The following is a 5900-nucleotide window of genomic DNA, read 5'->3' as shown; positions in this document are numbered from 1 at the left end:
CTTTGCTTGGGGAAAGCGGAGGGCGACGCAGCAGAGCGCAGGGGAGGTTGGGGCCGGCGGGGGGGGGGACTTTATCTGGAGCAGCCTTAGAGGGAGGGGCGAAGAGCGTGAAGCGGGGGGGGGGGGAGAGAGTAATAGCGGTAGGGAGAGATTGGAAGAGCCGGGAGGGATGACGTCAAAGCTACTGGCAGGGGAAGCTGGGATGAGAACCATGTTGTTTCTGGGCAAATGGAGAAGCCTTTTAAGAGGGGGAAATGGAGGTTCAGTTGATGCTAAAGTTCAATGGCTTTTCTGTTTTGATTTTTGCCCATGCTTTGCTATGGTGATCCATCATAAATAGAACACACATTCTGTAGGTGTGGGTTGCCATACTATATGTGTCATACTATATAGCAGTGTTTCTCAACCTTGGTGACTTTAAGTCCTGTGGACTTCAACTCCCAGAATCCCCCAGCCAGCATAGCTGGCTGGGGGATTCTGGGAGTTGAAGTCCACAGGACTTAAAGTCACCAAGGTTGAGAAACACTGCTATATACCCCAGGGTTTCTGGCAATTTTAAGATGTGCAAACTTCAGTTCCCAGAATCCATGCATTCTGCATGCTGGTTAGGGAATTCTGGGAGTTCGATCCGTGCAATTTATATTTTGTTCATGTTGAGAAACACTGCTCTGCATAGCAAAAGTTAACGCTAGGCCTCTTAACCCCCAAATACAGGAATGCTACTGAAAATGGAGGAAGCTGATAGGCTTTGTGCCACTTTTCAAAATCAGAGGATTATAAAAAAAGAAAAGGCAATGGTAAGGGTATGTTACTGACTACGTGAGTGAAACCCATAATTTTGATTACCTGCTACTTTAAAATACATCTTCTGTTAATTGAACAGCAACTTCCATTTTTCCCCCCCTAGAAAAGGGAGAAAATAGAATAATAGAGTTGGAAGGGACCTTGGCAGGTAAATTAATATGTACAAATACAACTTTAGAAATAATTAATATGAGTGCAATAACAGAAGATGGCAATTGCAGTCTTTTTCCCCCAGGTGCTGAATGGTTCATTTTAAGCCATTTTTCTGGGAGGGCTTTAGATTTAAAATCAGATATGGACCGGAACCTTTCAAATAAATGCTGCCTTCAAACAGAATACTGTGTTTTGATATTCTTAAAACAAAGGGCTGTCTTATTTTACATGTTTGTTAATAAAAATCTTTTTAAAAAAAAAACCCCAAAGGGCTGTCTTATTATTCCTTTATGTTCCAGTTATTACTGCAGCCTCAATGGTTTTGTGTATCTTGTATATATGATTTTTAAAAGTCTACAAAAATAGTGTTTTAGTTTTGTGTCACTTTTCAAAATCAGAGGATTCTAAAAAAAAGAAAAGGCAATGGTAAGGGTATGTTACTGACTACGTGAGTGAAACCCATAATTTTGATTACCTGCTTCTTTAAAATACATCTTCTGTTAATTGAACAGCAACTTCCATTTTTCCCCCCTAGAAAAGGGAGAAAATAGAATAATAGAGTTGGAAGGGACCTTGGAGGTCTTCTAGTTCAGCTCCCTGACTGGCAGGAGATGCTAAACCATTCCAGGCTTTCTTTAGGCTTGGATGGGGGGTCTGGATTGCAAGACATTCAGCGTCCCTTTCAACTTGATGATTTGATTCTGTTATTCTGTTATTCTTTCCACCATCATGGGATGGATACATGCGATCTAGAAAGAATAACACTAACAAAACAGAATAATTAGAGTTGGAAGGGACACTGAAGGTCCTCCAGTCCAAACCCCCGCCCAAGCAGGGAGTCTACATCATTTCAGACAAATGGCTGTACGATCTCTTCTTTGAAATGTACATTGATGGAGCACCCAAAACTTCTGGAGGCAAGCTGTTTCACCGGTTGATTGTTTTCACTGTTAGAAAATTAGTTCTAGGTAGCTTCTCTCCTTGATTAGTTCCCATCTATTGTTTCTTGTCTCGTCTTCTGTGCTTTGGAGAATAGGTGGACTCCTTCTTTATGGCAGCCCCTCAAATGTTGGAACATTGCTATCGTGTCACCTCTAGAGTCCTCCTTTTCCAGAGATCATCGGTCAGTGCGACCAAAGCGGTTTCCGTGCTGTAGCCAGGCCTGAATCCCGACTGAAAGGCGTCCAGATAATCGGCTTCATCCAAGGACCGTCGGAGTTGAGAGGCTACCACTTTCTCAACAACCTTCCCAATGAAGGGAAGGTTGGAGACTGGACGGTAGTTGTTCAAACTAGCTGGGTCCAACGATGGCTTCTTCAGGAGGGGTCTCACCACCGCTATCTTCAATGCCAGTGGGAAGAAGCCCTCCCGAAGAGAAGCATCCACCATTGCCTGGACCCAGCTCCGCGTCACCTCCTTGCTGTTTGCGACCAGCCAGGAGGGGCACGGGTCCAGTACACATGTGGCAGCACTCACCGCTCCCGTGGCCTTGTCCACTTCATCAGGAGCAACAGGTTGAAAGTCAGTCCAGAGGTGGTGTTCAAGACCTTCCCCCGGTACCCCGGCTGGCTCTGCGCAATTGGAGTCCAGGTCCATCCGAAGCCGAGCAACTTTGTCTGCGAGGAACTGGACATATTCCTCTGCTCTACCTTGTAAAGGGTTATCCGCAACCCTCGTATTTAGGAGGGAGCGGGTCACCCTAAACAAGGCGGCAGGGCGAGACTCAGCGGACGCTATCAGAGCGGCAATGTAATTGTTCTTAGCTGTCCGTATTGCCGATAGATATGCTCCGATGCAGGTTTTCAGGAGTGCTCGGTCTGACTCGGATTTACTGGCCCTCCAGCAGCGCTCTAGGCGTCTCTTTTGGCGCTTCATCTCCCGGAGGTCCTCGGTAAACCAAGGAGCCCTCCTGGATCCATTGCTGCGGATCGGCCGTAAAGGCGCAATTCTGTGGAGAGCCTCAGACGCTACCGAGTTCCAAGTAGCAACTGAGGTCTCCACCGAACTGCGGGTGAGAGTATCAGGCATAACGCCAAGCGCCGTCTGGAAACCCTGAGGATCCATAAGACGCCTGGGGTGGAACCACCTAATCGGTTCCTCCTCCCTACAGCGGGGGATTGGTCTCCGAAAGTCAAGCCTCAGTAGGAAGTGGTCTGACCATGACAGGGGCAAGATCTCACTACCCCTCAAACCAAGATCACAACTCCACTGCTCCGAGAGAAATACGAGGTCGAGTGTGTGACCCGCTGAGTGGGTCGGGCCCTGGATTACTTGGGTCAAGCCCATGGCTGTCATGGAAGCCATGAACTCCTGTGCTCCATCAGAGTGTTCGCCGAGCGAAGGCAAGTTAAAGTCCCCCAGTATTATAAGTCTGGGGAACTCAACTGCCAGCTCGGCTACTGACTCGAGGAGCAAGGGGAGGGCTGTTGTCACGCTGTTGGGAGGCAGGTACGTCAACAACAAGCCCACTTGACCCGCAAGGTCCAACTTCACCAGCAAGGACTCACACCCGACAAGCTCCGGAGCAGGGATCCTACGAGGAACTAAAGACTGTCGGATAACAATGGCCTCTCCTCCGCCCCTTCCCTGAAGTCGCGGTTGATGAAGCACCTGAAAACCCTCTGGGCACATTTCTACTACTTTTAGATAGTATTCAAGACCGTTGAGAGCCTTCTGGATCTTGAGCCTATGTTCTGCAAATTTGGTACATTCCCCTTCTATTCCCTCATCTAAGAACTAATACTTAATTTGATATACCTATAAATTTTAGATCAAACGCTAGTGGTTCCATATACTATACAAAGCTTATTTAAAATGTTACCCACATGATTTTGGTAAATTTAAAGAGATTGTTAGCCTTACTCATGTGGGAAGTTATCATCCAGCCCTCTCCCAGAAAAATGAAATATCCTAGGAAATATTGAAAAGGCAGAATATTTCTCTGGATGTGAAAAGAAAGAAACAGGTTTTAAAAGACAGAATAGCTGCCTGTAGCTTCCTGCTCATCCCCACTTTGTTAATGGGCCATTAAGAAGGCCAAGCTAGTCCACTTTACATAATAAAGACTTCTCCACTTCAGCTACAGGAAAGCAGGATAATATTGGCCCCAACTGACCACATGGCATTTGAGAACTCAACCAAACCTGGATTCAAAACACAACCTAGAGAGTTGTCCTTGCATGGCCCCATGGGAGTCTGACAACCAATCAGAATACATTTCTTACACAGGAACAGGAAACAGAGAGGTGGGACTGAACAGGTTATAAAAAGCCTAGCAAGCCCCTCCCTCAGCCCTTCTCTTCTTCTCCACCAACATTGAAGCATGTGATCACCTTTTCTGTCCAGGGCTCAAGCCATGTGGTCCTGTCCAACAATAAACCATCTTTCCAAGCAGCCTCCATGTCTCCAGTGTCTTTTTCCCCACTTGGAGCCGAACCCAGAAGGACATTTCTTTCAACAATACTCATTCAAAATTTGATGCATTTTGATTGTGTACATTGTTTGCTTCGTGGCTTGCCTTGTCTGTTAACAGACTTGGCAGCCTACAATTATGTTATTTATTCCCCGATTTCTGCAATTGGCTTCAATCCGGCCCCTTCAAATAAATCTATGATCACTGTAGTCAGAAAATCTCACGACCAAGTCATACATTTTTATGGTGAAATTCAAAAACGTGCCATCAATTCTAAATTATCACTAGATAATAATGTCCTTGAAAATAAAGATTGATTAGAAAAAATATTGCAATTGAAAAACTGGCCTTTCTGACACTGGGAAAAAACGTAATTTAATATACATGTAGGCCTCAATAGCTACCCTACTCCAGGTTTCCTTTAACATGATTTAAGATGCAAACAGGGAAGAAATTTGAGTGTCCCTGCCCCTTTCAGTGCTGTCAAACTAACCCCAATAGCCTCAGAGAGCTTGTGCAATACAATGATTGATGCTGGGAATTATAATGGTTGAATTATAATCTGTGGAGGAACAGGTTTCCCCACTGTAGGCGGAAAAAGAAATTCTATCCAGCTATAGCAGGAAAGAAAAGAGGAAGAAGGAAGGAAAGTCACCCTTCCTCAGCTTTACTGACATGTCTGTTCTTTTTTCCTTCATCTTCTCCCAGAACTGTTTCCATCCTGCTTGATCGTTAAAAACATTCTGTATTTTCCCCTCATCCTTAGAAGTAAAATAAGGATAAGGAGAAAATAAAACCAGATTCAGGTGAAACACAGAATATTATGGCCTGTCTTTCAGTTTCAAGACCTGAAGCTATGCACTCTACAAAAATATTCAGGGAGCCTTTTGAGCTGAATAGGGAGATAAAATAGTATTTTAAGAATTTACATTTTTTTAAAAAAATGTTTTCAGGGGACTTTGGTCCTAAGAGGGTAATTCTACTTTGTTTTGCCTTGCAAGGAAGAAATACAATCTGTTTAAACTATTTTTATCAACAAAGACCAACAGTCTCTTTTTCTTTTGCCCCACCCCCCACCCCCCCCCACCCCGCAAATGCAGAAAATTACACCATCTTTATTCAGTAGCTGGCTGTTGAATGTGGATAACTTGAGCACCCTTGGGCAAATTCAGGAAATTAGATGAAAGTTACCCATTTTTAATTTAGGGAAATCATAGAATTTCCTGGATTGGGAGGTTACTCTAGTATGTATGGCAATAGACATAGGGAAATCTTCTATGAGGACAATAGTTTGGATTAAGTAACATCTGTAAAAAGGTTTTTTTCCCCCCAAATTCATACAATTTCATCATGATACTTTGGATTCCCACCCACAGACAACTTCCCCCAAATCATACACATTCTTTTAATTCAAGGGAGTAAAAGAGGAGGAACTCCAGAGGTTGTTCTGGATTCTTTATTATATAAAGCTCAGGATACCAAGATCATTTGTGGGATGTTGATCTCATTTATCATTATGGGAAGCTGGGAA

Source organism: Thamnophis elegans, chromosome 2 (assembly GCF_009769535.1).
Source record: "Thamnophis elegans isolate rThaEle1 chromosome 2, rThaEle1.pri, whole genome shotgun sequence".
In the NCBI taxonomy this organism is placed as follows: domain Eukaryota; kingdom Metazoa; phylum Chordata; class Lepidosauria; order Squamata; family Colubridae; genus Thamnophis; species Thamnophis elegans.
The sequence above is the reverse complement of the archived record's forward strand: the minus strand, read 5'-3'. Positions refer to the sequence as shown.